This window comes from Acomys minous (genome assembly GCF_964271855.1).
Source record: "Acomys minous genome assembly, chromosome: 1".
Taxonomy (NCBI): domain Eukaryota; kingdom Metazoa; phylum Chordata; class Mammalia; order Rodentia; family Muridae; genus Acomys; species Acomys minous.
Window position 1 is genome coordinate 88657470 of NC_140483.1, and position 22304 is coordinate 88679773.

Below are 22304 nucleotides of genomic sequence, written 5' to 3' on the forward strand. Positions count from 1 at the left end.
ACATCGGAACTGGGTTACCTGTCTAGCTGGCTGGGATCAGAAGGGGTTATGAATGTTGAGACCCAGGGTACCCCAGCAGTTTAGGGCTTCTAGGTTTTCCAATCCGATCCACCCGCCCCGCCCCCCATCTCCCCCACTCCCCCTACCCGGCCCTCCTCGGAGAACACAAAGATTAGGGAGTATGGATACTCCCGGCAGAAGCTGGGGTAGTGGTCACCAGTGCCTATAGTGGGCCCCACTCCCTTCCATTTCCCTCAGCAGGAGAGTCTGGTGACCAGGGTTGGGAGACAAGGGAAGAATAAAGGTCCTCTGTGTTTTCCAGGGTCTCCTACCACGGGGTAAGAGAGCTGGGAAGGCAGAGCATAGGAGAGGGTCATTCTGGGTTCCAGCTCAGGCTGCGGGCCTCGGTGACCTTGGGGTGTCCCTTTCCTCTCCCGGCCTCAGTGTCCCCCGGCGGGTGAGCTAGGGTAGGCTAGCGGAGGAAGGGCCCGGGTGGGAGCAGGACCGCCCACTGCGGCGGGCCAGGACCTCCCGAGCCCTCGTGGGCGGCGCGCGGGGCTCCTCCCCCGGGGCGGGGGTCGCGGCGCCGGCAGCTGGCGGCCTCGCAGCTGCAGCCTCAGCACCTGCCGCCGCCAGACGGCGCGGGCGCAACCGGGCCCGGCGTCTCCCCCACTCCGGCTGCAGCCGCCGCGCGGGAGGCGGAGCCCGAGCCGAGCCGCTGCCCGAGCCCGGCCCGCTACAGTGGCCGCCGCTGGGCGGGGCGCCCCGCCACTGCTCCCGCCGGTTCCGCGTGCGCGCGGGCGGCGCCACCTCTGCAGGTAAGGGCAAGCCCACTCCCCCCCCCCCCCCCGGCGCCGCTGCAAAGTTTTGGGGGAGGACCTGGGTCCCCACACCCCAGGCCTGCACCTCCCGGAGCTGCTCCTCGGCTTCTTCCGCGCCGCCCTCCACTCTGCGCTCCCGGGTGACCCGCGCCACCCCTCGTGTCCTCACTCCTGGTGCTAGTGGTTTGGCTGCTGGCTTGCTTGGAACCTGCAACGGTTAACTCTGTACATGGGATCTGTGTGCCTTAAGTTTCCGATGACTGCACGGTGTTAGTGGGAGGAGCAGCCAGCCCGGAGGCAGACCTGGGTTCAGGTGCGGCCGCTGCCAGCGCCAACTTTCTTAGTGACCTCAGATGAGCCCTCCTTGTCCAGCCACACCTGGATCGGAGTGGGTTGAGTTGTTCTCCAGGAATCGACTAAAGTAGCATGCCTATATTCCTCTGTTTAGATAGAGGGGCACCTGGAGAGTGTTTCAGCTCCAGAGCTCACCGGGAGTGAAGAGCAATGTTGGAGACTTAAAAAGTCAGTGTTGGGGGGAGGGGTCACGTCGCTAACCCTCAGCAGCCTTGGCTGATCTTAAGGATGGGTGTGGCGACAGCCTCTGGAAATGGAGGAGCTCCCAGAGTTAGGTGTCCCGAGGCCATCCAGGCTGTGTGACCTTGTGCAAGTCCACGGTTTGGGCTGGTTTGGGTGAAAGTAGTGTTCATGAGATGTTCTTTGCGGTGGGTTAGCTTTAAGCTCTACAGAAGAGGAGACTCTGAGTTTTGCCATGGAGGGTCAGTTTGGCTGGAGCCATGAATTCAAGAAGAATCTATCCAGCACTTACAAATCGGTGTTTGGAAAAATAAAGGAAGCATTTGGAGTTTGCTCTAGGAGTCTCAAAATAGACATGGCAAGGGTTGGTGAAAGCACGCCTTGCCTCCGGTGCATTGGCCCATCATAAAATATTCATTGGCATAATGATTTGTTTTCAAAGTGGCTTATAGATCAGGAAATGTTTCTGTTTGTTAGGCGGTTATTTTTTTTTGCAAAAACCTCACAAAATTGGGGGACGAAGATGATGCTCTGTTGTAGGGGCCTGAAGGAGGCTAGCAGATGCTTATTTCCAGTCTAAAGGGAGGTTGAGATGCTTTCCAGTCTAGGACATGGAAACTCACTGTTACTCAGGAGTCCCCTGGTGGGTGTTGTGCGTGTACATGGGGCTCAAGAGGCCTGCAGTTCAGAAAGGACACGTCCTGACTTCCGGGATTGGTGAATTCTGGTGCAGCCAGAGCGAAGCTGAGAATGAGATACCAGCCGGTGTGGTGGAAGGTGAGCGTTGTCCCTTTGCCGAGTCTCTTGCGCTGCAATTAGTGTTTGCCTAGTGAGAGACATCTCATGGAAACTATTTTACTTGATGTCATTCCTTGACATCCTGGCTTTAGGTTTCAAGCTTCATGAAGTCAAAGGGCTGCAGAGAATGCGGAGTTTGTGTGTGTGTGTGTGTGTGTGTGTGTCTGGGTGGGGTTGTGACACTTAAGTTTGTCTTTTCCCACGTGATACTCTGAATTCCGAGGCTAATTTGCGGGCACTTTCTTACACTCATTTGGGAAGAAATGAAGACAATTACTGACAGGTTCTCCTGACTGCATGGCCTGAGTGAGGTTCTTGTGGGGAATGCAGACTTCCACCACCGGGCTCCTGGCTTCATCTGCTGGGCCTTGTGAGACTTGACTAGGAATTCCAGCTGGAGAGCTGGAGTGCTGGCATGCGGAAAGGTGGGGATCTCAACAGGTGGGAAGGGGAGCCTTCTGAGAGCAGAGGACGGTGGGGAATGTGTTGGTCTGCACTGGCTGTGGGATTTGGGGCCTCTGAGTGTCACTTTTCTCACTTGTCAAAGGAGACTAAAGATGATTGGCAATGTACAAGAGAGATCACAGGTGTAAGTGCCCAGCATGGTGTTTGTATGTAATAGGTGTTGGGTCAGAGCTGGTTCCTTTTCTAACGTGTCCATGGACAGCAAGTTCGGTATGTTGGCTGTGCACTAGTGGAATATAAAAAAAGGCGTCTTTGTCATAGCTTGTGCATTGACTTAGAACCTTTCTTGCAGGGTAGAACTCCTGTGACAGCGTGTTCATTCTCGGGGAATGTCCTGACCCCAGACACTGACACTTGCTATCTGAAGGGGGTTTCAGATCAGATAGGGACACGAACAGCTTCCAGTGTCCTGTAAATACTGAAAGTGGTGGAGGTTACAGAAGCCTCCGTCCCTGCCTCCCACTAGCTTATCAGTGTGTGCTCAAGGACCCAGGCTGAAGGACCAGACAGTGGGTTATATCCATGTCAGCTTTGTCTGTAGATGCTGGGAAGTGGGCCCTGGCTCCCTTCGGCTGGACACATACAGTGGCCAAAGTTGAATAGGACGAGAGGGCGAAGAAGATCACCCAGTACTTCATCACTCTGTTGAGCACAGCATAGCAACCCCGGCGCTCTCTCCCTTACTCACTTAGCGGTTGGTTACTCATAGGATGGCGACTGTGAGCCAGAGAAGGTCTCTGCCTCGCTGGAGTTGATGTTCTCGCTAAAGAAACAGGATGACCAACTACACACATAAGTAAGGCAATTATGGGTTGTGCTGGGAAGGGGACACTCAGGGCAGTATGAGAGAAAGTGATAGGCATGGAGCATGGTGACATCGGGTCCTCAGACACCACAGCAAAGGAGCCGCGAAGGGCTGTGCTGAAGCTTCCCGAAAGAGAATACAGGTTTGGGCCACACGGCCTGCATTTGCTTATTAGCCCTTACTCTGCATACATTCTACCTTTAGGTTATCTAGCATTTTAAAAATTGTGTGAGGCCGGGTGCTGTGGCGCACACCTATAGTCCCAGCACTCAGGGAGGCAGAGGCAGGTGGAGCTTTGTGAGTTCGAGGTCAGCCTGGTCTATAAAGTGAGTCCAGGACAGCCAAGGCTACACAGAGAGACCCTGTCACAAACAAACAAATGAAAATTTCAGGAGTATGTGTGCCACAGTGCATATATGGAGGCCAGAGGACAAGACAACCTGTGGGAATTGGTTCTCTCCTTCTATCCTGTGGATCCTGGGAGTTGAACTCCCTGTAGGACTTGGTAGCGGGAGCATTTTAACCCTCTGAACCGTCTCAGCAGCTCCAGGTTATTTGATCTTCCTTCTGGGATTCTATTTTGTTATTTGCTTACTAGGGAGAGTGTTGTACCTACTTGATAATTTGTCATGAGAATTAAATGTGTTGACACGTGTAAGGCTGAAGAAGTGGCTCCGTAGGTAAAGGCACATGCTGCCAAGCCTGATGACCTGAGTTCGATTCCTGGGTCTCACACGGTGGGAAGAGAGAACCATTTCCTAAAAGTTGTCTCTGACTGTCATGAGCATGCCATGCTGCCTTCAAAAGTGTGTGTGCACGCACACACAAATAAATTATATACTTATTAGATTTATTTTATGTGTATGAGTGTTTTGCTTGCCTGTATGTATGTCTGGGTACCAGGTGTGTGCCTGGTGGCCTCAGAGGTCAGAAGAGGGCATTGGGTCCTTTGGAACTGAAATTATGGATGGTTGTGAGCCACCAGGTGGATTTTGGGGACTGAACTCAGGTTCTCTGCCAGAGTGGCAAGTGCTCTTAACTCCTAAGCCACCTCCTTAATCCCCAATTAAAAAAATAAATAAATAAAGACCGGTCATGGTGGTGCATGCCTTTAATCCCAGCACTCGGGAGGCAGAGGCAGGCGGATTGTGGTGAGTTCGAGGCCAGCCTGGAAAGGGATCCAGGACAGAGAAACCCTGTCTCAAAAAAACAAAAAACAAAAACAAATAAACAAACAATCTCAGAGGCCTGTCCTGTGTGTGATAAACACCAAACAGAAGTGAACAAGGACTATCCCAGGTGGCAGGAACAGCAAGCCCCAAAGCCTGCAGTCTTGATGTGTTCAGGGATGCCACGGCTGTCTGCACAGATGCTGTTCCTACCGTTACTAGGCATATTCTGGACTAAGCTTTCTGTGCCTGCAGTGGCGAGTCATTTCAAGAGTTCTGGAGAGGGGTCACCAGGTCTCAGCTGCCGCTGATCTTGGGAACGGCACGGTCAGTTGACATTCTTCATGGTCTCTTGTCCTCTCTCCTTCCATTACACACACACACTCTCTCTCTCTCTCTCTCTCTCTCTCTCTCTCTCTCTCTCTCTCTCTCTCTCTCTCTCTCTCTCTCTCTCTCTCTCTCTCTCTCTCTCTCTCTCTCTTCACCCTCCCTCCCTCCCTCCCTCCCTCCCTCTTTCCCTCTCTCCCTTTCTCCCTCTCCCTCCCCCTCAGTTTTTCTCTTTCTCTTTCTTGGTTTTTTGAGGCAGGGTTTTTTGTGATGGAGCCCTGGCTGTCCTGGATTTGCTCTATAAACCAGGCTGGCCTCAAACCCACAGAGATCCACCTGCCTCTGCCTCCCAAGTGCTAGGATAAAAGGAGTGCGCCACCACGCCCGGCTCTTCCTTTCCCTTCATCTCTCTTCCCTATTTCCTTGCCTTTTCTTACTACAAGCCCAAAGTCATGCCCCTTAGCTACTTACTGATGTACACGGCATATGCTTTTCTCCTTCACCCCTGTCCTGGTCCATTCTTGGTCCCTCATCTCCATGTCTCTAGGCCTTTGCCGCTCTCATCTTGTCTTTGCCTAGCACGTGCCTAACCTTACTGGTCTCGACTGTATTAGGTGAAGACCAAGCTCTAGTGCTACCTCCACTGTGACGTCTTTTTAATCAGCTTGTCTCCATGCTCAGCAACCCCTGACCTCCTACAGCCATTGCTACTGTTCGTGGAGAAGCAGTTGCTTGAGAGACTGTGTGTAGTCACCTGTGCCACAAGAAGGCCCCAGAATGGCAGCTGCTACAGTGCCCCACCTCTCCCCACTGCACCCTCCTGTCATAGTGCCTAGCTCAAATGCCAGCTCCCTCACTCTCCTCCTGCTCAAGATGGGCAAAAGCCTGGGACTTCGCTGAGATCAGAAGTAGTCTGAGTAAAGCCTGAAGCACACTGCTGCTGCGTGTGGTCCTCAGCTGAGCTTCCTTGTGCAGTTCTCCTGTCTCTAAATTACGGCCTTATCCAGTAAGGAGTTGATGCTGCCTCAAAATTGAGGAAATTGGAATTCAGTTTTTCATTGTGACCTAATTTTAGTAGACATGCTGTGTGTGTTTGGACCTTGGGGCTTTGAACAATAGTAGTGTAGAGAAAGCATTCTTTTAAGAAATTACTGGGGCCGGCCATGGTGGTGTATGCCTTTAATCCCAGCACTTGGGAGGCAGAGGCAGGAGGATCTCTGAGTTCAAGGCCAGCCTGGTTTACAAATTGAGTCCAGGACAGTCAAGGCTACACAAAGAAAGCCTATCTTGAAAAACCAAAAAAAAAAAAAAAAAAGAAAGAAAGAAAGAAAGAAAGAAAGTAGAGGAGGGAGGAACTCAAATAACCAAGCTAACACCTTTACCCACTGAACCATTTTATAAAAAGTATTCTTTATTGTGCCAAAAGATCTGATCCAGTAAGCTTTCATATGTCATATATGCCTGTGTGCTCAGTGCCATCCGACACACACAATCTTGATGTGTGCATGCGGTTGTATTGTTTCCATAGTCCAGTGCATGCAGTGAATAGATGCGCCCGGAAGCAGCAGCAGCTAATGTTTGTTTGGGGGAAGTGTAGATCCCGTTCTGCAGCTCTCCAACAGGACAGTTTGTTTTGCTTTGTTTTCCGATTAACTATCTGCCCGAGGGACAGTGAGAAGCCTGGCTTGGTGCTTTGCCAGTTGATGTGAAGCAGTAGCTGCTATTTCCACTGATGTGACATGATTTCAGGGATTCATCAGATATTTGCAGTGGTTAAAAATGGTTCAGGCTTCATTTCCAAAGCCAGCTGTTAAATGATGTGCATCCTTAATGCTGGTTCTTTTTTTGGAGAGAAAGAAACACACACACACACACACACACACACACACACACACACACACACACACACACTTCACAGACCAGACAAGAGGTGGAAGCAAATCTGAAATTATAAAAGTGTATTCTTTTGACCTCCCCTGAGGAATGATCTGAGAACCCAACAGTTTCTGTTAAAAGGGCAGCATGGCAGGATTTCAAAATCCTGAGCGGAAAGAGCTTCAGAGGACTTTATCCAGACGTGACAGTGCTGCTTTCTCTGAGATCTTGACTTAAGAGAAGACGGATGAGCAGGCTGACGAGCTGTGCTGTCCAGAGTACCCAGAATATGACCAGGTGTGAGCTACAGCCTCTTAACCTTCCCTAACAACCCACCTCCCCCCAAAACACCCACGGCGGGGCTCATGTACATGTTAATATGTTTAGTTGCTGAGTTACTTGCTGTGTCCTTAGTTGCCAACCCAGAATTTAGAAGGATGGTCTACAGCCATACCACCCAGAATGCACGTGAACTCATCCTAGAAGCTAAGCAGGGTCAGACCCGGTTAGAAGTAGGATGGGAGAATTCAGACACTTTTTATTTCCTCTTAGCAGTGGTTGCCCTGTTGCCTTGATTCCGCTCCTTGAGCACCCCAACCCTCTCTCTCCACCAAAAAACCCTATTCCTTCTTCCTGACCATAGCCACTTAGACATTCAGAGTGTTGGATCGGGGCCCTGGTCTAGATTTCTTGGGGTATCTTAGTATCTCAGTATTGTCTAGGGCCATGAAAAGAGCAATATAGGGTGCAGCTGTGCAGGGGTCCTGTTAGGACAGATCTGACACAGGGCTTCTGTCACCTCACTTCAAGGTCTGTATTTGTTTTAGTGTATCTGGAGTTAGAGTCAGAGCCTGTCCTCCAGCAGCCCCAGCAAGCAAGGATCAGGCAGAGAGAGGTTTGTTCACTGGGGCGCATTGGTCCAATGACCTCCCAAGTCCATCACTGGGGCACTGACATGAGCTTAGGTTTGAATGGAGGAACAAGGGGCAAGAGGTTTGTGTAGTTCAATAATCCTGGGTTCGCTGTGCTTTCAAAGCCTTTAGTTTTGGTCTTGCGGGGGCAGAGGGGTGGGAGGTGTCCAAAGAGCTTCATATTGATTGAGAGGAGAAGTTAGGGGCTCCAGGGTGCCACCCCACTCTCATGGGTCATGTCCCTCAATTGGGCTGAGGACCGTCCCTTGAAGTACTTGTAATCCAAAGAGACACTCTTCACTCTGAAAGGGGACATTCCTTGAGTGATTAACACACAGCCGCCGCCCATCCCAGGTAAACAGGTGACCCATGGTAAAGGAGACAGGCACAGAATGAGGCCTTCATCTTGCTTTTTAGTTATCTTGTGGGCTCAAGTGAGGAGACCGTGCTTTTTAGCCAAAGCAGCTTCTAAGTTCCTGTTTCATTAGTGCAGCGTGTGCTGGCGTGTCCCTCCATGGGTCCTTCTGGGCCCTGGGTTGGGCCAGTCGGGAGGGTTAAGTACATTGCTGGAGCCCCGTGGGATCTGGAACAGTGGTGAGGTACCAGGTGGCCTGGAACTCAGACCCTTCTCTGTCAGGCTGCTACTTAGTGCTGTATTAGTCCCCGGTGACTGCTGTAACAAACCATCCCACCATGGCCTTTAAAGCTGAGGAGATCCATAGGAAGTCCCAAATGCAAACTCAAGGATTTGACCTTGCTGTCTTCTGTGTGGCGGCGGAAGTGAGGAGGACCCTTTCTTTGCCTTTTCAACCTCTGGTAGCTGTTGGTATTGCTTGCTGAGTGACTTCACTGCTTCTCCAGTCTCTCTTCCGCTCTATGTCAAGTCTCTCTGCTTTGCTCTTAGAAAGGCATTCCTGACGGGTCTACCTGCACAATCCAGCCAGGTGCTTATCTAAAACCCAGCAGCAGGCTCTACGCACAAAGTCCCTTTGTTCCCACAGAAGAGCATATTTACAGATTCCTTCACTTGAGTTTTGCACAGATCTTCTGGTGAGGGGCGGGGAAGGGGTTTCACTTAGCTCTTGGCTCTCTCTTTTCTTTACATTCTCTTTGTTTGGAAAATCTTTTTGTTTTCTGGAGACAGGGTTTCTCTGTGTAGCCCAGGCTGTCCTGTAACTCACTCTGTAGACCAGGCTGGCCTCCATCTCAGAGATCCACCTGCCTCTGCATAAATCTTTATCATCATCATCATCATCATCATCATCATCATCATCACATTTCGTGTGTGTGTGTGTGTGTGTCTGTCTGTCTGTCTGTCTGTCTGTCTGTGTGTCTTTCTGTTTGTGTGTCTGTTTATCTGCATGTGTCTGTACCACATGCATGTCATGCCTGGTACCCTCTGTGAGCTGCCATGTGGGTGCTGGGAATTGAACCCAGGTCATCTGCAAGAGCTGCCAGTGCAAAATAACCAGTCATCTTTCCAGCCCCTGGTGGTGTGTGTCTGTGTGTTCCCGTGTCTGTCTGTCTGTCTGTATTTGGATGGGCTAACCTCAAACTTTGATCCTGCTCTCCTGACTCAGCCTCCTGGTGCTGGGATTACTGGAATGTTCCAGCACCACCCTGGCCTCTGCTTTCTGGTCCCCTGCTTTCACTCTTTCCTTTAGCCTCCCAGCTGCTGTTCTGGGTGCTCATGATGTTCTGCTCATTTCTCTCCCTGTTTTCGGGGGAGAGGGGGAGGGGGCCTCTGAAGATTAGGCTGCACATAGACATGCAGGTCTTTCTGGTCCACACCCTCACTTCAGCAGCATGCGCTGGCTTGTCAGTGGAGTTTTATCAATGGGAAGAGGCTGCTGCTGTTAAAACATACACCAGCCATTCTTAGACATACAGACGGTCCCCCAGTGAATGTGCTCTGAACAGAAGAGATAGGCCAGGGGAGTCTTATGTCCTTGTCTTTTTCTCCTAATTTAGTCCTTATTGAACTTGAAGAAAATCATTTATTTTCTTAGGATGCATATACACATCTATTTCTATTTTTAAAAAATCAGGAAGTATTCCATTGGCAGCCCTGGTAAAGATGTTGGTGTGTGATCTCTCCCCTCATACAGAGCCTCATCATCTTCTCCATGTGACCCACAGCCTGCTGCTGGCTTCTAGGCTCTCTAACTGCAACTCACATTACCATGTGGCAGTGTAGAGCACTGAAAGGTCTTAGAGCAAGCAGGAGTGGTGGGTTTGACAGGGAGGTGGCAGAGCTGAGGGAGAGCAGGGGACAGCTCCAGATTCTGCCCAGTGCTGTCCCCATTGCTCCCAAGGCCTCAGCCTCACTTTTACCCAAAGCACCCTTGTGGCTGCTGCTCTAATCTCAGTTCACCGTGCTTTGCCAAAGGAGACCTGTGCAGGGCAGGGAGCAGGGGAGGTGGAGAGGGAGGAGACAGATGAATCACCAAGTCCCCGCCTCACCTGTAGCTGACAGTCTTTTAGCTCTCGGCAAGGTGCTATACCGTACAGAGACCCTCGGACATGCCTTGGCGGAAGACATAGAAAGGCTTCCAGAAGGGACTGCCGTTTGAACCAAGCCCGGATGGGTAAGAGATTTAGAGGGAGAAGCAAACCAGAGCTGTGCATTCAAAGGAACTTTGAGTTATAGCCTCACCAGGGACCCAGTGTGATGTCCAGTGTTCACGGATGATATTCAGGGCCTGTAGGTGATGTCCACGGGCCAGGATTGATGGGCCATAGCTGGACTATAAGAATCTCATGTTTGAAGGACCTCAGGCTCACATGGTTAGGAAGATACTCACAAGGAACACCCTTGGAGCCTGAAGGGCTGGGTAGGAGCAGGGCGGAGATCTCTACTGTGGTTTTGCTTGATGGGTCTAGAGGACGGTGGCTTTCCGTATTGACCAGCCTTGTTTGCTATAGCTTCTTTGAAACATCTGTTTTCCCGCTGTCCAGGATGGGATACCTTTATTGGGCAGAGGGAATCTTTCCTCCCGCCTCTTTGCAGTTCAAAATGACATTCCCAGGATTGCTTGGTCACAGGGGATTTCTGTATTGCCCATCCCATGTTTCTGGGACCTTCTCACAGATAGGCATTGAGCCCTCCCAATAGCTCGCTTGGGAGGCAAGAAGCTGAGCACCCCGGGGCACAGGCTCTGCGAACTGTGTTGACTGAAGAGATGAATGAGTGATGATGGTTGTGCCTACAGGAGTAGCCGCCTCTGTCTGGCTTCCTGGCTTCCTGCCATCCTGTTGTTCTTTCTATGGTCACCAGGTACGTTGTCTAAGAACAAATGTGGGCCTCTGGGGTTTTATGAGTCTACCTTCTCCTGGAGTCAGTTTGCTCTGCCGAGCAAGTGCTAACAAGAACTCAGAGGCGGTCCTTGCTGCTCCAGACTCTCCTAGGATGCAGAGGCTCCCGCGCTGGCTCCCAGCCTTCTGAGCTCCGCCTTGTTGTCCTGGATGTGCCCTGTGGCCCAACCGGCTCATCTTAGGACCCTTTGGAGTCTGAAGGTGTTGTGGTACAAGGAATGTTTCTCGACTTAGGCCTCCATCAGACCAGGTTTTCCTGGCTTCATGACTTAGAGTCTATTTATTTGCCTATTTGTCTGATTATCATGGTGTGTTAAAACTACAGAAAAGAAGCCAGGCAGTGGCGGTGCACACCTTTAATCCCAGCACTAGGGAGGCAGAGGCAGGCAGATCGCTGTGTTTGAGGCCAGCGTGGTCTACAAAGCGAATCCAGGACAGCCAAGGCTACACAGAGAAAGCCTGTCTCGAAAAACCAAAAACAAAAAAACAAACAAACAAAAAAGGAAACAACAAAACAAAACACCTACAGAAAAGACAAGAAGAATCAGAAAGCGTTCATCTCCTTTTTCTATTCTCTGAAGAGCTGTCACGGAGGAGAGAGAAGACTCCTTTGGTTGGCCTGCCATGGTGACACACACCTTTAATCCCAGCACAGAGTCAGAAGCAGGCTGGACTCTGTGAATTTAATGCCAGCCTGGTTATAGCGAGTTCCAGGCCAGGTAAGGCTACATAGTAAAAAAAAAAATCTCTCTCTCTCTCTCTCTCTCTCTCTCTCTCTCTCTCTCTCTCTCTCCACACACACACACACCCTCTCTTTCTCTCTGTGTGTGTATGTGGGGGGGGGGGGGGAAGCAGGGGGTGGGCAAGGTGCTTGTTTTGTGTTAGAGACTGTTTAGAGCCAAACTTAGTTTTCCCCTAGATTGCCTTTCATTTCAAATTCCATCAAGTCTCCAGCCTCCTGATTTAAAACATTTCTAAATTACATGTGCATATGTGTTTGTGCATGTGAGTGCAAGTGCCCTTGGAGGCTAGAGCCATTGAACCTCCCTGGAGCTGGCGTTACGGGCAGTTGGGAGCTGGGATTCAAACTCAGGCCCTTTGCAAGTAGGTGTGCTTTAACCTCTCTCCAGCCGGAGTCTCCTGATTCCTCAAGCCCAAAGGACTGGTGATATTTTTGTGTCTTATTCTTTATTTTTGTTTTGGTTTTGGAGACAGTAGCCCTGCTCGTCATTCCATCATCATCATCACCATTAATTTCTTCAGATAGCAGAGCCTGTGCCGTGGGGTGCTCAGCATCTGGCCTCCAGAGTGAGCCATTGGGAGGGCTCAGTGCCGACCCGGCATTAAATGCCGACCAGAAATATGGACTGGGCTATATAGAAATCTCCTGTGGCCGGGCATGGTGGCGCACGCCTTTAATCCCAGCACTTGGGAGGCAGAGGCAGGCGGATCGCTGTAAGTTCAAGGCCAGCCTGGTCTACAAAGTGAGTTCAGGACAGTCAAGGCTACACAGAGAAACCCTGTCTCGAAAAACCAAAAAAAAAAAAAAAAAAAAAAAAGAAATCTCCTGTGACCCAGCAACCCTGGGAGTGTCCTGTGGTTCTCTGTGTTGCCCTGGCTGTCCTGGAACTTTCTCTATCGGTCTTGAATTCACGAAACCTCCTGCCTCCGCCCCCTTCCTGTGGGGAGGGGGACTTGGGTTTTATTCTTCCCGCAGCTGGTTGTCACCAACTTCTGTGAGTGTGGAGGTTGCTTCCCTAGCTGGCTCCAGTGATTCCTGTAGGTGCCTGCACCATTGACGCTGCATTTTATGCATCAGTGCAGACTGCCAATTAGCTGCCTGGAGAGTCTTGTTCTCAACCTCTGGGACTGTGCTTGGGGGCGGGGGAGGCAGGCAGCTCTCAGTTTTGTGTAGGTCACTGGGTGGGGTGGGAAGGGTGGGGGGAAGAAATCCAGCAACTTAGCCTGAGGCTCTCTACAGTAGGGAATGTATCTGAAGCCCAGGGAGTCTGATGAACTTGGGGGAATGTTCAGCCCTCTTGGCCCTCTGGGAAGAATTATCTGGGCCTCTTTGCTGCCTGCATGAAAACATGAATGGGGAAGAATTGAATTTTTTGCCCTGACCTGGAATTGTCAGTGTGGAAAATCCCTACAGAGATGCTTTGTGTTAGGGGCCTTCCTAGAATGAAAAAAATAAAAATTTTTGGAATCGATTGACCTTTGTGCACAGAGGCTCCTAGGATATGCAGCTTGGCTGAACAAGCCACTCTGCAAGAACTGGCTATGTAAACGCACAATTCACAACTGCAGAAAACTACTCCACCTTTTAATATGATTGTGTTCAGAAACTAATTTTCAAAGACAGTGTCAATTTTCCCAGCTGTCTGGGCAACAGATCCATGCAGTTTGTGCTCAGGCATCACCTCTCTTGTATTTATTCTGCACATAATTTGATTAGGTTCTATACACTGTAACCGATCACCTATTATTATATAAGTTTAGTCTGATGTTGAGAGCCTCAGGGTACAAGAGAATAGATCACCAGCCAGAAATTTGTCTTATAGCCAAGCTCCCAAGACCTGTGCCTAAGAGTATAGATTGCTGTGTGAGCCAAATTCTTGCCCCAGGCACTGAGATCTGGATGGATGCTGAGGAGGACTCTCCAGGAAGCCGCTTAGATGAAACTGCAGTAGGGATGGGCCAGGCAGGGACCACAAGTCTGAACTGAGATGCAGGGAAGGGAAGGGACCACAGCCGAGGTAGTTCAGTGTGTGGATTTGGCCTGATCTAACTTTTCTTTCTTTCTTTTCTTTTTTTTAAGGCTTTATTAGGTAGTTGCCCATGCCCTGTTGATCTGTCTCATTTCTTTTCTTTCTTTTTCTTTTTCTTTTCCTTTTTTTTTTTTTTGTTTTTTTTTGTTGTTGTTGTTTTGTTTTTCAAGACAAGGTTTCTCTGTGTAGTCTTGGCTGTCCTGGACTCACTTTGTAGACCAGGCTAGCCTTGAACTCACAGCGATCCGCCTGTCTTTGCCTCCTGAGTCCTGGGATTAAAGGCGTGTGCCACCAACACCCAGCCTTGATCTAACTTTTCAATCTTGTCCTCTGCTTCTCTCCTCCTGCCTTGGTGATGAAAAATATTCCCTCTGTGCCTGGTGCTCTATCTAGCAAGCTTCTGTGACACCCCCATGCCCAGCTTGGCCCTGGTTTTCTTCCCAGGCTTGTTACTGGCCCTGCCCTGGCTTCTCACAGCTCTCTGGCTGTTCTTCCCTCTTAGCGTGGCGCCAGCGGGATCACAAACACCCTGCCTCCTCCCAAGTGGCTGATGCCTTACGTGTCTGGCTCACCTGTTGGAACCGAAACATTTGCTGAGAAAAGCATGGAGGACGTGGAGATGGAAATGGGGTTCCGGGTCCAGAGTGGGGAGACCACTGAGGTGTCTATCCTGGGGGTGGGGGGGAGAGAGAGAGAGAGAGAGAGAGAGAGAGAGAGAGAGAGAGAGAGAGAGAGAGCGCCCTTTAGAAGAATAAGTTGTTGACTTTCTGATGGTAAGAAGAAGCACACTGTAAAATACTATTGGCATTTTGAGGAAATCTCCAATAATCAAAGACCTGCAAATAAAAGCAGTTGGAGGGAGTAAGATTGAGATAACCTCTCTGGTGGGCATTTTGGCCATAACAGCTTTCAAAGTTTCAAGCACACGGAGGTGGTAGTGTGCATGGGCCTGTGGGGGTCAGGGCTTTAATATCATCCTTGGCTCCATAGCAAGTTCAAAGCCAGCCTGGGCTACAAACTGTCTCCCAACCAAAACAGCTCTCTGCTCTGGTGTACAGTCTTTCACCCAGCAGGCCAATCCTAAGAGAACAACCAGAGATGTATTTGACAGAGTTGGCTATCTCAGCATTGTTTGTAAAGATATTGAAAAGGAACCAAATGTCCAGCAATAGGGAACTATCAGAAAGAAGACTTCTACCCACAGGACAGTCTTAACTGTAGGAGAATAATAGCGGCACCAGGGGGGTCAGGTTATAACTCATATAAAAGATAAGTTCTCAAGTTATATTGAAAAATGTGTTTTCATACAAAAGGAAGAATAATTAGTACCTTGGAAATTTTAGAGAGTATTTTCTTATTTCTAAAAGATGAACCACTTCTGCCAGGCATGTGTATTGCTCTTACAATCTGAGAGGGGGAAATGATGCTATTTAAGAACAGAGAAGCTTTGGGGAGCATTGTTTGAGTGCAGGCGCATCGAAGGCTAGCCCAGCACATCATCCATCTTGCAGAGTCCCAGACAGGTAGCATTTTCTAAGGCAGCATGGTCTTGGTCCATTTGTGTGAGTATTTATAGAAGTGAAAGCTTCGGGGTGGAAGAAATAGATTGATTTTTTTTCCCCTTGAACTTTTCAAATTATTTTCTCCACTCCATTTGTAATTGAACCCACGTAGCTATTCTTATTTCTTCCTTTCTTGAGCACCATGTTCAACCTAAAAATATTAACTGGCTTAGGATGTGGGTTTTGCTAAAATAATTCTCCTTGAAGTCTTCATGGGGTCTTTTCATGCTTGGCAGTGAGATGCCCAAGACTGCCCTCTGACACCTGTGTTGCCCTTCTACTTGATGCATTTCACCTTTACTGTCTAGCAGCCTTCGACCCCCACACTGGAGACCACTCCTGCCCTGCGTGGCTGGGATAATGGGCCCCATCAACCATAGAAAGCAGTGACCGGGGGATGTGTAGCAGGGCTGGTCTGCTGAAGGGACCAATCTGGCATCACCTTATCCCATAGACGTAACATTAGTCTGCAGAAAAAGAGATCAGAGTCGGGGAACATCTCGTTAAATATTAATTATAGTGATGCCTTTTGCCACGCATCTTCAGAGAGCTCTGGGCATTTCACAGACATTACCTCATCGTTCATTCTTACAGTGTTCTTGGGTGAGAAGCTAATGGCAAGGCTTATGGTCTCTGTAGGCAAAGCATAACAAATATTTTATTATTTTATATCCAAGTTGCTAATTACCCTCTCAGACCTCTCTGTGTATTTCTAACTTACATTTTATTTTATTTTATTTTATTTGTGTGTGCGTGTGTGTGTGTGGGGGGGGATGGTTGTATATATGGGCATCCCATGTGGAGGTCGGAAGGCAACTTTCAGGAACTGGTTTTTTACTTCCCATGTTGGGATCTTGGGATCTAGGGACCGAGCTCAGGTCAAGCACATTTACCTGCTGAGCCATGTCAGAGGCCCAGTCTATTTTGAAACAGGGTCTTCTGTCACCTGCGCAGGCCTTGAACTCCAAGAAAATGACTTTGATCCAGCTGCCTCCACCAAGCAAGTGTTGGGGTCACAGGTATACCTCACCACTCCCTGTTTCTGCTGTGCCAGTAATCAAGGGGGCTAGGCGAGTATTCTTCTGACCGAATGCCAGCTCCGGTGCCCTGTCCTGCTCTGCACTCCTTTGAAACAGGGGTCTTCTTGCTTGGTAGCCTTGGATGTCCTGGAACACACAATCCTCCTGCCTCAGCCTCCCAAGTGTGTCACCATGTCACAGTGTAGACCAGGCTTACCTCAAAGCCACAGAGACCTTGCTGTCTCTGCCTCCCGGAGAGCTGGGATTATAGGTGTGCACCAACAAATCCAGTTACTTTTGTACTCCGCACTGGGAGCTCTGGGCTTGAGGATAGCCCAGTGCCATCTCCTTTCTCTTTGCCAGTGTCTTTCTGCCCCGCTGCGCAGGACTCCCTCTCCTGCGCTGCAGAGGTGGGGCCCCTCCTGTACAGGGCCCCTGGTGTCTCACTCTTCTGTGAGTTCTCCCACAGACTCTTGGGCCTCCTACTAGCTCTGCTGCCTTTTGCTTTGTGTGTTAGTGGCTCCCGCGTGATCCTTGATGCCACCGCCAGCTGGTTTTTACAGCAGAGGCAGGTTGATAGTCTTTACGTCTCTCTGAGCAACTTGCATGCATTGCAAATATATATAAGGGCTCATTGAGTCAAAAAGAGAAATGGCTGCAGTTTTAGGCTAGAGGTCTCGTGGTCTAAGTCCCAAGGGGTATGAAAGACAGACATCACTGATAGAATCCCACTTTAACCTGGAGCCTTCTCTGTTCTGAGAACCAGGGCTCTGGTCACTTTGTGCGCCACCTGGGGCAGGCTGCGTGAGGCTGGGCTGGTTATTTAATCATCCTGTGTCGTCATTTCCCCATCTGTTAAGGGAGGATAATATGCTTGGGGGTGACCTGCCCCTCCAGGCTCCCATGAGGCTTAATGAGAGCTAATGCTCTTGCTATTAACGTCAGCTGAAGATGACTGGGCAGAACCAGCTGGGGACCAGGTGCTGGGTCCCCACAGAATGGATGCATTCCAAGACCTTGGGTGTTATCTCTGTGTTGCCCTTGGCACAGAGGAAGCCGGTGTGCCAATCAGGAGCCTCTAAGGTTTCCTCCTCCTGCAGGCTCAAGTGGCTGAGGTCTTAAGGATGACAATGGCGTCCAGAGGACTTCCGGAAATGAAAGGAGAGAAGTCAGCCTTGTACTGAGAGCGCTGCTGCAGGCCAGCATCTGCAGAGAGGAGGGTCCAGTCCTGGGAGCAGGGCGCCTGGCCCAGGGACCATCGAACTGTGCCCACATGGCCTCCTCGTCCTTTCCACCCCACCTACTGATGCGCTTCGGAACAGTCGTTGAATACTCATATTCCTGTGGCTGCCATCCTGGGACTGTTGGCTTTTTATCTTTAAAAATGTGCTGGGCACGGTGTCCCGGGATGACGGGGAGGTGTTGGTGCGGAGAAGAGGTGAAGCCTTCCTGCCTGGGAGGAGTCTCTTCAGCTCAGACTGACTGGTGAGTCGTCACTGTCACTTCCCATTCTAAAAGCAAGTCTTGTTTTCTCCAGACAGCACTCAGAAAGGGTACCGTGTGCGCGTGTATGTACATCAATAAACATACCATGGACATAGATTTAAATAAATATCCATTTCCTTAGCATGTTTGTTCTCAAGCAGTCCTTACAAAAGACCCCATTTAGGCCTAATGACAATATAATTATCAACATATCTTCTCAAATGTACCAGGGAGATCTCTCTTACGTGCGTACCGGCAAACACTTGTATCATTAATCATTTGCATGGAGATAGCATAATTATTAATGACTTCTGGCACTAAATTGCTCACAGGTTTTCATGGGGTTAAAGGATGTCAGTACCAAGACAGGAGATTTTTAGCTTCTCCCCAGGGTTCCTTTGTTTGTGTGTTTGTTGTGGGAGTGAGTGGGGCATGGGTGCTGTGGGACAATTGTGAAGGTTAAAGGGCAATTTTTGGGCAGTAGGTTTCCTCCTTCCATGATGTGGTTTCCAGGGATCAAACCCAGGAAGCACTTTTATCCACTGAGCTGTCCTGCTACCCCGTCTCCAGATTTCATATAGCGCAATGGTGTCAGAATTGGGTTGCACAGTGACCTAGTAACAGGATGTGGGCAGGGTTTTTTGTTTGTTTGTTTTGCTTTTTTTTTAAACCAAACTTCTTTCAAGTTCAGACTCCCCACTCTATTGTCTGTACTTCTCTAGACACTGTAGACTTTTTAGCCTCTAAATTACACATAAGATGAGGGGAAGTTCACAGTTTGAACTTTTCCCTACACCTTGATCTAATTAAAATGATTTTTTTTTAGTCTTAGAAAGAATAAGCAGGCTACCATGATGAGACTTGATAGTCTATGACCATATAGTGGAGGAGGAGATCCCCCTCGGTCATAGACCTAGGGGAGGGGAATAGGGTAAAAGCAGGAGGGAGGGAGGAACGGGAGGGTACAAGTGATGGGATAACAATTGAGTTGTAATCTGAATAAATTAATTAAATTTTTAAAAAGGAAAAAATTTTTAAAAGAAAGAAAGAAAGAAAAAGGTCCCTGCCTTACCATAGCTGATCCCTTGACTTTGAATTCCTGGTTGACTTCACAGTGTGCTCTCCGGATTCTTGAAGTGCTCTTCCCTTCAGGGTTGAGCACCTGGGGTCCAAGTGCTTGGGATGTGGAAGCAGAGGGGTCAGGAGTTCAAGGTCATTATCAGCTGCATAGTGATTTCAAAGCTAGCTTGAGCTACATGGACTGTCTCAAAAACAAACAAACAAACAAATAAACAAACAGAAATAAAACAGGCTGGAAGGGATTGGGTGGTGGGTAAGACATTGTGGAAGTCACGACGATCATGCTGTGGGATAATGCCTAACAGAAGTTTTTTGGGGGGGGGGCGGTTTGTTTGCTTGTTTTGTTTTCTAAGACAGGGTCTCCATGTCTTCCTGGGTGTCCTGGAACTAGCTCTGTAAACCAGGCTAGCCTCCAAGTTACAGAGATCCGCCTGCCTCTGCCTCCCAAGTCCTGGGACTGAAGGCGCGCACCACCATGCCTGAGTTAACAGGAGAGTTTTGACATGGGAGGTTTGGGGCTAAATCAAGTATGTTCTAGGCATAGAGAGAAAAGGTAGAGGCACAGCGGGGATGTTCTGGGAGGTCTGGATGGAGGTTATTTGAAGGTGATTGGGAGAAAATGTACCCAAAGCAGGAGGCTCTTCTTGTACCTGGCTAGGAGTTGCTCCTCAGCCTGGAGCCAATAGGGAGCCATTGAGTGGTTTCTTATAAGCAGGGCCTGAGCAAAACTGTTTCCAGCGAGGTTAGCTGGCGGTGTGGGGCAGCAGCAGTGTTAGGGGAGCCTCCCTCTGCTCAGTCTTGCTCTGTAATTTTTGCTTCCGTGCGTTGATGGATTGGAAATTATCTTCATGTTTAATTAGGAGTAATTGCTTTTCTTATGATGGTCATTGGCTTTGGAAAGGGCATGGATTACCGTCTAGGGGAGGCAGCTCGAATGTGCAGGGAAATAGAAGCAGCTTAACAGAATGGCTTTGTAGGAAGCTTCTAGAACAAACTGCTTCCTTCCTTCCTTCCCTTTTTTTTTTTCCTTTTTAACATTTTCTCTTATATGTTTGTATTCACTTCATTCGGTAATGGTCTGGGAATGCCAGGTCCCATATAACCTACCCAGGAGTGAGCACCTAAAACGTGCCTTTTGTTCACTCTTTCCTGACTCGCCTCTGTCTTCGCTCACACTCAAGGCTGACCTTGTTAGAGCGCCCGCATGAAGCTCACTGGGCAGGGGTCTGACCCAGCCGGATAGTGGCTCTGACGGTGGCTTAGGAAAGAGTGCCGTGTTCATCGCTACTGATCACATATGTGCTAGGCTGTTGCTGTTGACTTTTCTGTTCAGGGCGTTGGGCAGTTTGTGCCGCTGGCTGTCGTCACTCAACCAGTATTTCCTAAACGTCCACCCAGCACGGAAGAGTCACGGGACCCAGAGAACTAGGTATGACGCTTACTGTCAAGTTCTGATGGAGGGAAGGTGTGGAGTCCTACCCTAGGAAATGGAACCTAAAAGTCAATTGGGCTGGATAGTAATTACCTAGAGGTGGAGACATAGAGGCACAGCTGTGACTCATTAGGAGTCTGGGGCTTGAGGGGGTCCAGGAAATGTTCCAAGGTTGATTGTGGTGTCAGACGCTCAAGTCTCATAGCTGTGCTGAAAAGCATTGACTTGTGTATTCATAGCTCAATAAGGCTGTCTTGGGGGGAAAAAAAGTCATCCAGGCCCTGTGGATGTAACTCAGTGGTAGACTGCCTTGCCTAGTGTGTCTGAGGCCCTGGGTCTGAGCCCCGGCCCTACCAGAACACGAACAGGACAGTAACTGTAACGATAAGGAAATCTGCGGAGAAGGCAGCAGCGAGAGGACTAGACCTGATCATGAAAGGTTCCGCTCCGTAAGCGGTGCGGGAGGAGCTTCAGCAGGCCTGGAACCCTCTGGAAGGTTCCGCTCCGTGAGCGGTGCGGGAGGAGCTTCAGCAGGCCTGGAAACCTCTGGAACATGAGAGTATTGAGAGAGAAGGAAACAAGGAGGCTCAAGAGAGACAAACGGTTACCAAGAAAAGACTTGATACCCTATGAGTATATACACGGGGAGGAAATCCCCCTCAGTCACAGTCATAGGGGAGGGGAATAAGGGGAAAATGGGAGAGAGGGAAGAATGGGAGGATACAAAGGATGGGATAACCATTGAGATGTAACAAGACTAAATTAATAAAAAATAAAAATAAAAATAAAATAAAAACAGGAGAGAGAGGGAGAGAGAGAGGGAGAGGGAGAGGAGAGGGAGAGGGACACGGGGCCCGAACAGTCAGGGCCCTGATGGCCTAGAAATGACTGTGGCAGCTACCGTTCCGTTCATGCAGAGCTTCTATGGCTGGCACGGCCTGTTCTGAGCAGCTACTCGCGTTCCTTCCTTGAGCTCACGACAGCCTTGTGAGACAGGTGCTGTTATTATCAGCGCTTTATCAATGAGGAGTTAATCTGCCCAGCCATCCATCTGTAAAGCAGCAGAGCTTCAGGGCTCACAGTGACAACCTCATAAATCACCCTAAGAGTTACAAAGTGATAGAAGTCTTATGCAGGAGAGTGACAGTCAAATTTACCTCTTTAGAAGATCATTCCATGACATGTGGCATAGGTGAGGGATAGAAACCCTGAGGCCAGGGGACCGGGTGCAGTGGCCCACCTCCCAGGCCATGCCAGCTCCACCACGTGCAGGGGTACAAGTTTGAGAGGAACCACATTCACGGAAGCTGGCAAGTGGGTGGATTCTGCTGTTGCCCTGGGATGTGTGTGTGTGTGTGTGTGTGTGTGTGTGTGTGTGTGTGTGTGTGTGTGTGTGTTGGTTTTTGGTTTTTTGGCAAAGCTGGAGCTCAGACCCAGAGCCTCACACATGCTAAGCCAGCACTAGCTACCAAGCTACACCCACAGCCCTCGAACAAACTCGGATGGATGCTCACAAGCCTGGCTTCTGGGCTTGGGAAGTAGAGCGGGGTGGGACTTTTGTTGCTCTTGATGCTGTCCCTGTGTGAGCTTGCCAGTAGTTACTCATGAGAGTAGATTTAATGTCTGACTTTTCTTCCAGTCAGAATCTTAATGGAGGTGGCGGGGCTTTGGGAGTGTGTCTAGACCTAAGGGTGGAGATGGGGTTATGGGAAAAAGAGGCTTGTGGAAGCTCCTGCAGGAGCAGAATTGGGGTAACCCCAGGGGGTGTGCCTGCTGTTGCTCAGACTAGTGTCCCTTCGTTTTGACAAAGGTATGTGACCATTCATACCTTGGCTCCGTTCCTTCCTGGAGATCTCTCCGATCCTTAGAAGAGATTTCTTTGCTGCGCAGATAATAAGAGCAGACATTAAATACACATTCCAAAAAATGTGTTGC

General features: G+C 49.6%; 1 protein-coding gene across 4 annotated transcripts in view; it reads left to right on the forward strand.

Moving 5' to 3' along the window:
- The window catches only part of FRMPD1 (FERM and PDZ domain containing 1), a 145629-nt gene that overhangs the window by 38813 nt on the left and 84512 nt on the right, over nt 1-22304 (forward strand). Inside the window, exon 1 of one of the 4 annotated variants that reach the window (XM_084778082.1) lies at nt 689-818. The exons of 1 other annotated variant lie outside the window; for it this stretch is intronic. The gene's annotated coding sequence lies outside the window, so the exon portion shown is untranslated. Of the gene's footprint in view, nt 1-688; nt 819-10273; nt 10294-10335; nt 11740-22304 lie in introns of those variants that run through there. 2 more of the 4 variants (XM_084778085.1, XM_084778084.1) reach the window with 2 other exon arrangements.